The sequence below is a fragment of the Chrysochloris asiatica genome, unplaced genomic scaffold (genome assembly GCF_000296735.1).
Source record: "Chrysochloris asiatica unplaced genomic scaffold, ChrAsi1.0 scaffold00193, whole genome shotgun sequence".
In the NCBI taxonomy this organism is placed as follows: Eukaryota; Metazoa; Chordata; class Mammalia; order Afrosoricida; family Chrysochloridae; genus Chrysochloris; species Chrysochloris asiatica.
This window is the reverse complement of record NW_006408711.1, coordinates 3028323-3040849: the sequence shown is the minus strand read 5'-3', so window position 1 is coordinate 3040849 and position 12527 is coordinate 3028323.

The window sequence follows — 12527 nt, the reverse complement described above, 5'->3', positions numbered from 1 at the left end:
TGGTTACAATCCCCTCCAGGCATCATCAACCAACCAGAGGGTATACCCTGCAAGCCTGCCCCCTGATCGTCAGCAAACAGACCCCTTCCTTTTTGGGTTTAGAGTTCCCAGCCACTCCATCTCTCCTTGTTATCGCCTCTGCCTCCATCTCTGGCATCAGTCACTCTTTCTCTGGGTTGGGTCCTGCACTCTACTCTTCTCCCTTGATGGTCCCTGGGACCTCTGCTCCTGGACTGCAAAGTCAACCACTCCCCTCCTTTTGCGACAAAATGTCTACCTATACATTTCCAACCGTCACAACCAGTCCTGATAGTAATTATTCACTATGGTACCACAGGAGTGCTATCCCCATCTCCTTTCATCAGCCCCACCCAGACAGATTGAATACTACTCAGTGGAGATTCTACCTTCCCCCATGCCCTCTGGATCTAGACTCCTTCTTGAAAGCTTGTCAGCCAGTCATTTCTTATCTTTGTAGCCCCCCATTTTAGGTAGCCAATGTCCAAGTTGCCCATCCCTGTCTACCCTGTGTATCAAAGGGATGGGAATGATCCTTGCTGTAAAGACTTGGTCCCTCCTTTGAGCTACTGCATCCATAGGTGTAGGTCAAGTTCAAATCATTTTGAACATAATAAACATTTTCATATTTTCAAATCCAATTGTGATACTGTTTAATGTATTCTCAGGGTTTAACTCATACCAATATCACATGTTTCTCTGATATTCATAAGGTTTTCAGTGTCTAAATATTTGGAAGTAGTTCGTCACTCCTTCTTCCTAGTCTGTCTTCCTCTGGAAGCTAATCTGAAACCCATCCATCATGGGTGACATTGTTGGCATTTAAAATACCAGTGGCATAACTTCCAAAATCACAGCAACTCACAAGCCACCACAGTATGACAAATTGACAGACGAGTGGTGGCATAGATGAGGCATTCACTCATCTATGCCAAGAAATTTGGAAGAAAATTATATGGCTGACTGATTGGAAGAGATCCGTATTTGTGCCCATTCCAAAGAGAGATGACCCAATGGGATGGAAATCTTCAGACAATATCTTTGCTATCCCATGTGAATAAGGTTTTATTAAAGGTAATACAGAAATAGCTATAAGTATACATTGACAGAGAACTTCCTGAGGTTCAAGCCAAATTCAGAAGAGGCCGTGGAATGAGGAATATCATTGCTGATGTTTGATGAATCTTGGCTGAAAGCAGAGAATACCAGAAAGATGTTTACCTGTGCTTTATTGACTATGCAAAGGCTTTTGATTGTGTGGATCATGACAAGCTATGGACAACTTTGTAAAGTATGAGTATTCCAGAACATTTAATTGTGCTCATAAGGACCAAGAGGTACGTGGACCAAAAGGCAGTTGTTCGAACAGAACATGGGAACACTGAATGATTTAAAATTAAGAAAGGAGTGCATCAGGGTTGTGTTCTTTCACCATGCTTATTCAACCTGTATGCTGAACAAATAATCCGAGAAGCTGGGTTCTATGAAGAAAAACATGGCATCAGGATTCGAGGAAGACTCATTAACAACCTGTGATATGCAGATGATACAACTTTGCTTGCTGAAAGTGGTGGTGGTGGTTGGTTGGTTCCGACTCATAGCGATCCTGTACAGGGTTTTCGAGTCTTTAAATCTTTACAGGAGCAGAAAGCCTTATCTTTCTCCTACCGTGCAGCTGGTAGTTTAGAGCTGCTGATCTTGAGTTTAACAACCCGATTCATAACCACTACACTACCACAGCACCTTTGCTGAAAGTGAAGAGGACTTAAAATATTTACTGATGAAGATCAAACACCACAGCCTTTGGAATGAATTGCATCTCAATGCAAAGAAAACAAAAATCCTTCACCACTGGACCAATATACAACATTCTTATCAATGGAGAAAAGATTGTAGTTGTCAAGGCCTTCATTCTTCTTGGATCAACTATCACACCCATGGAAGCAGCAGTCAAGAAATCAAATGACATATTGCATTAGGCAAATCTGCTGCACAAGACCTTTTTCAAGTGTTGAAGAGCAAAGATGTCAGCTTAAGGACTAAGGTGCACCTGACTCAAGCCATGGAATTTTTAATAACCTTATATGCATGCGAAAGCTGGACAGTGGACAAGAAAGACCATAGAAGAACTGATGCTTATGAGTTATGGTGTTGGAGGAGAATATTGAAACTTATATTGGCTGCCCAAAGAACAAAGAGATCTGTGTTGGAAGAAGTGCAACCAGAGTGCTTCTTGGAGGCCAAGATGGCCAAACTTCGTCTCTCATACTTGGGACATATTGTCAGGAGGGACCAGTTGCTGGAGATGGATATCATGTTTGGTAAGGTGGAGGGTCAGAGAAAAAGAGGGAAGCCCCCAGTGAAGTGGATTGGCCAAGTGGTGTCATCAATGGGCTCAAGTGTGGGAACAATTTTGAGGTTGGTCCAGGACTGGACAGTGTTTCATTCTGTTTTACATAGGGTCTCTATAAGTCGGTACTGACTTGATGGCACCTAACAACAACATAAGGTGCTATAATTCAGAATGAACTCATAAAATGTTGATTTAATTTAGTCATTTATCATGTTATATAATTTGCAACTACATCATGATATTGTCTACTTTTACCATAAAAGAAAAGCATCATGCAATTTTTTTCGTACCTTAGACAATTTCTGTGAGGTTTCCTAAAATCTAAATTTGCTATCTAGCATTGTTGTTTTAGTCTTTCATTTTATGAGACAACCTGCATTTTTCATCCTAACAGTAACCTATTTTGTCATCATCTTTCTAGATAAGTGACTCTCTCTACTCCCTATTATGGCTTGAGATTGTTTGGGTCAAAGATAGTACCACATTAGACTTCTGTTCATTTAAAGAAAAGCATCTTTTTTTTTTTTTTTTTTCCTAGTAAGGTGGAATCATACTTGATGAAGAATGCATACTTATCTTTCAATAGACTTTAAGGAGACAATATGTTACTGAAAATCATTAGACTTTGTATTGTATTTGGATCCTTTCATTCAATGGCTAAATTGTTGAATGTAAACAAGGACAAGAACATGAACAATATAGTGATTACTATTAGTTATCAAAATGATAGGATAAAATGAGACATGGGTCATAAATAGGTGCTGAATTTGAGGGGGGAGGGGGACAGAAAAGGCCATTCTGATGAGGAGATAGTATTCTCCTTGTTACTATCTCCTTGTATAGTAACAAGGAGAATACTATACAAAGAAGAGCTGGTGTTCCAAATTTCCCAAGCAGAGGGAACAACCATAGCAAAGCAATCACTGAGTAGAAGAAACAAAGCCAAATGGGATCAAGGAAAAGCTTGTTGGCTGTTTCCCAACATTGACTTTGTAGAACATTCGTACAAACAAACTTTAACAAAGGTTCATGAGCCATTAAACAAGTCTGATTACTTCACAGTCCTATCAGTATCTCTCTAAAATGTGATCATTAATTCTAAAACCAAACAAAGACAATTTCTTAACTGTACAAACTCAAATAAGTAATAAATATTCTTTTTCATGTCTGCCTTTCTATATTCTAGGAGAATAATAATTCAACTGGCAAGCGAAGACACTGCATAGAAGATATTTTGAAGCTTTAATCTACACAGCACTCTAAGGAATAAATAAAGACTACTGCTAATTTGGCACTTTTTAAGACCTGCATGAATATTAAGAATCCTAGTGGCTGTTGTTACATTTACATTTCTTTCTTTGCACTCTTTGGAACATAGGTAAGCAACAGCATTATCATCTTTTCCCATGGAAATTATGATACATTCATACAGATTAGCAGTTTTAAATCCAATGTAGTTTAGGTTTCATAATTTCTACATATAAAATTAAGAGCACTAGGAACTAACCAAGAATTTAAGCATAGTATGTTATTGTTGTTGTTGTTGGGTGCCATTGAGTCAGTTTCTACTTATAGCAACCCTGTATGGGGTCTCTGAGAGTGGTTATTGGGTCTCAATTGCTGTTCAATCCAGTGGTTATCCTAAAGTGTTTGTATACATTATCACCAGTCATGGAAGCAATAGTCAAAAAATCAAATGATGCATTGCACCAGGTAAATCTACTGGATAAAGACGTCTTTAAAGTGTCCAAGAGCAAAGATATCAATTTGAGGGCTAAAGTGAGCCTGAACCAAGCCATGGGATTTTCAAAAGCCTCATATGCATGTAAAAGTTGGTCAATGAATAAGGAAGACAAGAGAATAATGTATGCATTTGAGTTATGGTATTGGAGAAGAATATTAAAGGTATCAGCGTCTAATAGAATAACAAACAAATCTGCTTTGGAAGAAGTACAACCAGAATGTTCCTTAGAACCTGGATGGCCAGACTTGGTCTCTCATACATTGGACATATTGTCATGAGGGACCAGCCCCTGAGAAAGGACATCATGCTTGGTAAAGTGCTGGGTCAGCAAAATAGAGGAAGACTCCTAACGAGATGCATTGGCACCGTGGCAGCAGTAATAGGCTCAAGCACAGCAGCAATTGTGAGATTGGCCCAGTATCAGGAAGTATTTCAGTCTGTTGTGCATAAAATGCTATGAGTCAGTACTGACTTGACAGCATCTAGCAGCAACAACATGTACTGTACCATTATATGCCTGGCAGCACAATCACTTTCTGTACAAGATATATGAGATATAAATGCAACATAGAGGAAGCTGTTGTGTTCTTATATCTAGTTCTTTGGTAATGGATTTCTGAACTCCATTGTAATTTTGTGGAACGAGGGATGAGTAAGTGGTCAGATGTTATCTGAATGGCTGTTATGTGGCACATGAGTATATGCATTTTTATACGTACGTAGACAAACATATGCACATAGTTCTTTCCACTATGCAAATTACTATTAGTCCAATTTTAGAAAACTGAGACTCAAATGACAGCCATTTGTAGCACAACATTGAGATTTGAAAACAGCTATTTTTGACTTCAAAGCACATCCCCTTTTTACTACTCCATGTTGAATTTGGAATTTTTGATAAAAATTCTGGCATTATGTTGATTTCTTTGTTAGTCTGTTTGCTAACAACAACAAAAAAGTGGTTAATGAAAGTATGAATAAGTTATCAGGGGAAATGTTTATGTAGTCTGCTGCCTTAGGCTGGGTTCTTTAGAGAAGCAAAACCAGTGAAGCTTATATGTATATATGTGGTTGACCAGTGTCATTGTGTCTGTTCTGGCTCATAGCGACCCTGTTTGGGTTTTCTAAGGAGAAATAGATGAGTTTAAACTTCTGAACTTGTGGTTAGCAGTCCATTGCTTACCCTACAGCACTACACCAAGACCCCTTATACATACATTGTTGTTGTTGTTAAATGCCTTCGAATCAGGTCTGACTCCTATACACCTCATGTACAGCATTTTTATGGAGTAGAAACTCGTGAGTTTGAACCATTAACCTTGTGGTTCAAACCGATCTTACAGTCTAGTAATTATCTCATATATATAGTGGGAGTCCTTGTGTGGCACTATGGGTTAATGCACTGGACTATAGGTCATTTTGAATCACAAGGTCAGCAGTTCAAGCTCACCAGCCATGCCTCAGAAACCCTATCCAGGGTCGTTATGAGTCAAAACCAACTCTATGGCACTTAACAAATATACATATATTGTTGTTGTTAAGTGCCATCGAGTATATGATTTATATCAGTGCAATAGCTACCACAGTTGTAGAGGTGGTAAAGGCCCAAGTCCATAGATAAGATGTGAGGTTGGAGACTTCTGACTCTCATAGCTGTAGGACCAATGATCCAAGATCAGCAGGTGTGACAGCAGATTGGCAGGCAGGTCTGGCATGTGAAAAGCAGACTGCTGATGACTTCCATGATCAGAAGGTAATAAAACAGGCCACTGGTTCAAATTCAAAGACCAGAGGTTGAAGGATGAGCCAGATGCAATATCTAGACCCAGCAGAGTGAAAGACTTACCTAAGTGTCCAACTGATGGAAGCAAACAAAACTCCCAAGGAAACTTCCTTTCAGTTGATTGGCTATTTATAGCCAACTTCATCTTAATATTTATTACATTATGTTAGGTCTCCTCATGGGAGATACCTACATCTCAACTGCCAAACCAAGAATCCTGGCCCAGTCATGTTAACACAAACTTGTAGCTAGCTATCACATCTACTTAGCAACACATTGTTTTCAAAATTTATGCAAGTGTTTTTTAAACCACAAAATGCCAATTTGTCATACTGTGGCTTCTAAGATTCTGTGATGCTGGAAGCTATGCCACTAGTATTTTAAATACCAGCAGGTCACACCAATGGTGTACAGATTTCAGTGGAGTTGCTAAGATGGACTAGGAAGACGCAGAGTATTTCTGAATGTTTAGTAACTGAAAACATTATGAATAGCAGCAGAAAATTGTCAGAGATAGTGCTGGCAATTGAAAACATTATGAAGAGTGCCAGAATATTGTCAGGTTTGGCACTATAAGATGAGCACTTGACTTCAAGTTTGGTTTGAACTGCAAGACTGGCAGTTCAAATTCATCAGCCTCTCCTTGAAAACCCTATTCAGGGTCATTATGGGTTGGAATCAACTCAACCACACTTAACAGCAACAACAATAGTGCCAGAAGATTAGCCCTTCACATTAGAAGGCACTCAAAATGTGAATGAGAATGAACTGCATCCTCAAATTATAGTTAACTATGATGATGTGAATGTAATAAAGCTTTCAGGACTTTAATTTGCTGATGGGACACAACTCAAAATGAGAAATAATTGTAAATATGGAATGTATGGAACTATAAACATCCATGGAACATGGAACATACAGAGTATGGATTTAAGAAAATTGGAAGTTGTAAAAAAGGAAATGGAATGAATAAAGATTGATATTATAGGTATTAGTGAACTGAAATGAACTGATATTGGTCATTTTAAATATGGTTGGTCCAAAGTGTGGTAAGATCAGGGGACACCTGAGCCCATGGACAAGGACATAGCCACAGAAGGCAGCTGATATGAAGTGGGGGGAGACGCACAAAATCACCCAAACTTGCAGATAGTACCCATTTGACCTAGCCTTGATGGCTTGATAAACAGCACTCAACTAGAGAAGGATAAAAAAAAAAAAAAAAACAAAACAATTTTTGATAAAGGAAACGAGGGTACATTGCTAGAATTTTATAAACTTGACCTATACTCATGGAGGTAGTAGCTCTAAATACCAACAGAGAGGGAAGGAGTCTTCACATCAAGTATAACTGCTATCCTTTCTGTACACAGGGTAGCTGGGATGGGCAACTTAGACAATGGTTACCTAAAATGAGGGGGCAATGAAGGCATGAAGTGACTAGCTTATAAGTTTTCAAGAGGGAGTTTAGTTTAAGAGTTTGTGGGGGAAGATAGTGTTCCCACTTAATAGTTTTCATCTTGTCTAGATGGATCTGGTAAAAAGAGATGGGGATAAGATTCTTAGGATTCTTTTCTGAGTAATTGTTATCATGACTAATATGCAACTGTCACAATTGTAAAGGTAGAAGTTTTGTAACAAAAATGGGGAGTAGTTAATTTTATAGTCCAGAAACAGGGTACTCTAGTACCATCAAGGGAGAAGAGCACAAGCGGAATGTGAGACCTTATCTAGAGAAACAGTGACATCAGAGATGCAGGCAGAGATGGGGAGGTGGAGAGAAGGAGCAGTTGGGGACTCTGGAGAGAGAGCGACTGAGAGCTGGTGGCCAGGAGGAAGACTTGCAGAATGTGCCCTTTGGTGGTGTAAATTGTTATATGTGTCTGAGTGTTTAAAAAAAGACGTAAAATAAATAGAGATAAATATTGTTAACTGATGGTACATGGAGAGGATTATAATCAATGTAATGAAACAAGATGTATGATTTGTTGAATATAACACTGATGAGCTGCCCTGTAAATTTTCACTCAATTCACAATAAAAACTTAAACGAGAGAGAGAGAGAGAGAGAGAGAGAGAGAGAGAGAGAGAGTTGGTGGAAAAGGCTCAATATCATTAGCCAAAACCAAGCCAAAGACTTCATGTGGAACAGACTGTCAGTGGCTAGTGTGCAAATCCAGGCTGAAGCTGAAGAAACTGAAAACAAGTCCATGAGAGTAAACATACAATGTTGAACATATATCACTTGAATTTAGAGCCCATCTCAAGAGTAGATTTGATACTAATGCTTTAGACATTAATGACTTATGACTAGAAGAGCCCTGGGAAGACATAAAAGCATCCTATAGGAAGAAAGCAAAAGGTTACTATAAAAACAAGAAAGAAAGAAAGGACCAAAATGGATGTCAGAAGAGACTGAAATTTGTTCTGCAGTGTAGAGATGCTAAAGCAAATGGGGGGGAAAATAAGAAAGTAAAAGAAGTGAACAGACAATTTCAAAGTTCAGCTCCACAAGAATGGTATTGGAGAAGAATAATGAAAGTAACATTAACTGCCAGAAGAACAAACAAGTCTATGTTTAAAGAAGTATAGCCAGAATGCTCATTTGAAGCCAAAATGGTGAGACTTCATGTCTTGTTGTTTAAGTGCCATCAAGCTGGTTCTTACTCATAGCAACATTATATAGGATTTCCAAGTAACAGCTGGTTAGTTTGAACTGCTGGCCTGCCTGGTGGTTGAAACCCACCTTGTGCTCCAGTGCTTTATCCCACAGTGCCATTTCAGACATATTGTCAAAGGGAATCAGTCCCTAAAGAAGGACATTATGCTTGGTCAAGTGGAAGATCAGCTAAAATGAGGAAAATCCCCAATGAAATGGACTGGCACCACTGCAGCAACAATGGGATCAAGCATTACAACAATTGTGAGGCTAGTGCATGACTGGGCAGTGCTTTTTTTTTCTGTTGTGTATAGGGTTGATATGAGTTGGAAGCACCTCCAAAGCACCTAATATCAACGAGTGTCTAGTGTCATAAAATCAACACCTAAAAGGTAAAGGATTTATGTTACATAATTCACTGAAGCAGAATTCTCTAATATTTATTAGAAATAGCTTGTTAATTGCATATAGTTATTGTGGTGTTCAAAGTTAATGCATATTTGTGAGTACCCACAATGATTTAGGATGCACTGTGCAAAACACTGTATTACTATTCTCTCTTTTAATCCTGCTCCACTTCACAAACAAGAAATCTAAGGAGCAAAGAATTTTAAGTAACTTACACAGGTGGAAGAACTCAGTTCCCATGACTCAATAGTGCTACCCTGCAATGCCACTATTAATTCCCTGCACCACTGTAGTTTGAAACATCAAATTTTTAAATAAATAAATAAATGGAATAAAGATGATCTTTAACTCTTTAAACGGGACTTCTTTTTTTGTTCTAAGTAATATAATTTTTTTTTGGATGTGATAAAATCTAGATTTGGGGTTGTATTTATAAACTTTGATAAATCATATTACCCACCCCCTTTCACAGGAAAGATTTGAAGATATCATGCTATTATGAACATTTATAGTTACTGAAGCTTATTATGTGAAAACTTTAAAGTTTAAATACCTTTCTTATTATTTATCATCCAAACTACTATTATTCTGGATCAAGATATTAGCAGTTGGGGAAAAATAGAATCCGGTTGTTTAACAAAGACAAATTCCTTTACCGTGACTTGCAAGTCATAACAAACTTCATCCCAAATGCCACTTATGATTCATAAGTGGGGAGGGCCTTTCATTTACAATGCAGCAGAATATGTCCTCTGGTGGGAACTTCAATGGCCAAAATTAAAAAACTTTTTGATACATTTCATCACTGTACTGTAATTGATGCTTCTCCAAATGTTTCATTTCCATTTCTATTACTGGGATTGTTTTACATAAACTAAAACTTTATGTCCTCGGGGATACCTTGAATGCATTACTCGTTAATCCTTCTATTCAGTTTATGGCTTTAAGTTGTGCTCTGTATTTCAACCTGTATTCTCAATGACTAGATCAACGGGCTTCAGAAAATCTCGGTACCCAATGTAGATATTTTAGTATAGATTGAACTGCATGTGGAAACACTGGTAGGTTAGTATATTACTTTCAGATGCAGATTGTTGTTGTGATTGTTAGGTGCCATCAAGTCGGTACTAACTCATAATGCCCTATATACAACAAACGAAACACTGCCTGGTTCTGAGCCAACCTCACAGATACAGGTAGCACAGTAAAATTAAGTTTCCCGATCAAATCTTATGAGGTAAGAAATTGTGTGTGTGTAAGAAAATATTTGGAAAATGAAATAAGTCACAGAAGTTATTTTCTGTTTTATTTAAAGTAAAATGATTGCCCTTTTATATAGAAGGAATATTTTCTATCTTGTTGAAGAAGTAAATGAGAAATGGTGTTTCTCTATCAATGGTGTGTCGCTCTCTTACACATCTGATGGAAAAATCACTGAAGAGAAGCAGTCACATTTCTGTGTCTCAAACCTGTTAGGAAGTGAGAGCAGTATCTCTCCACAGAATTGTTACTGTGAAAAACCAGGCTATCTTGTAACACTGGGGTGCTTGATTTCAAATCCAAGTTTATATTGGGTCTTCAACAAGGTGTGGAACTGTAATAGGATGTGGTGGTTGGATACAAGGTAGTTCATAAAGTTGATCCTTAAAAGCCTATGGCATTCTGCAGAGTATTTTCTGTTCTGATTTTTCTGAGGTAAGAAATGTATAAGTTACATATTATACACTTCCAGCTGTTAAACAAATATAAAACAATGGTGATCACATGGACACATTTCCTGAGTGTTTGTGCTACAGTATGTTTAAATTGTTGATGAAAAAAGGAAAACAAATTTACCATAGAAATGCCTATGATAGTTTGGGGGTAATATAAAATATCTTTAATTATCTTAGAGTAAAGCTGTTCTATTCATACTGTTTGAGAAATGAGATAGAAATAAGACCAATTGTAATAAGAAAACCCAAGGCTGTAGAATTTTCATTATAGTGGCAAAGATTTTAGGAGAAATTCCATTTTATTTGATTTAACATCTATGAAATAAATTTTCAGCCTATTACTAGTTCTGGTGGTAGTTGTTTTAAAAAATTTCAAGTGCTTCGCTATTTTTAATTACTATCTTCTGACACGTGAATGATGTTCTGTAATGATTATAGTATATGTCCAAGGTATGCTTACTTTGGCAGAGCCCATAACATATTATATCAAGCCAATTCTACTTCTAATGCAGCCATTTGAATGTATCACAATAACTAATTTTTTAAAAATAAAATTTAAAGATAGTTTTAGTTTCAGTAAAATATATTATTTCTTTTGCTCTTGAGATTTACATTTAATTATACTTGTGTAAAGGAGCTCTGGTAGCTTAGTGGTTACAAGTCGGGTTGCTAATCTCAATATGAAACTACCAGCCATTCAGCCAGAGAAAGATGAGACTTTCTGCTCTCATAAAGATTTACAGCCTCAGAAACCCTATACAGGGTTGCTGTGATTTGGAACCGACTCCACGGCACATAATCACCAACCACCATACTTGATAGGAGCTGATTTATAGTTAACATAGCTTTATATTTTGTAGATATAATTTGAGCATTTATTATTTTTTACTTGTGTTACCGATATGTGTTTTTTTCAGGCCCGTGAAGAACTCATGGATTCTAAGTTCTGTGCAGCAATGCCTAATGTAAAAAATTTCCCTGATTGTGCTAAACTGGTTTAAAAATATTGCTATAGTCCAACTGATTACTACAAGAACAAATAACCTGCTCACCCAGGGGACATCAAGGTGAGTGGTCAGGTCCCCTCAGGGCAAACCCCCTTCTAAGACTAAGATTCAATGGGAATGCATGCTCTTATTGTTGTCTAGGTTTGTTATCTATAAGGGGAAGAGAGGGAAAAATAGAAATGAAGCTGTGAGCTAAGCCATACAATGTTCAATAGACTCCTGTGAACTCATGTGGAGACCTGGTTGGCCAGCAGTGTGGAAAGACCTGGGGACTCTTGGGCCTAGAATCAGTGACAAAGCCACAGAGGACTAGAGTGGATAGTGAAGCATCCAGCTGGTAAGAAGAGAGGACACATGCATAAAAACACCCACACTTGCAGATAATACTCACTTGACCTGGTTTCAATGACTGGATGATCAGAGCTCAACTAGAAGAAGAAAGAAGAGGAAAAAAAGAGTAATCTGATACAATTTGATGAACTTGACCTACACATATGGATGCAGTAGCTCAAAAGAGGGAACAAGTTTTTACAGCGAGGATCATTCCCACCCCCTCCATACACAGTGTAGACAGGTATGGGCAACTTGGACATTGGCTACCCAAAATGGGGGGGGTGGCTACAAAGGCAAGAAGTGACTAGGTTTACAAGCTTTCAAGAGGGAGCCTAGATCCAGAGAGCACAGAGGAAGGTAGAATCTCCAAGGAGTATAATCCAATTTGTCTGGTTAGGACTGATGAAAGGAGATGTGGATAGGTCTCTTGTGATACAATAGTGAATAATTGTTATCAGGACTGATTGTGAGGGTTGGAAATGTAAAGGTAGATGTTTTGTGGCAAAA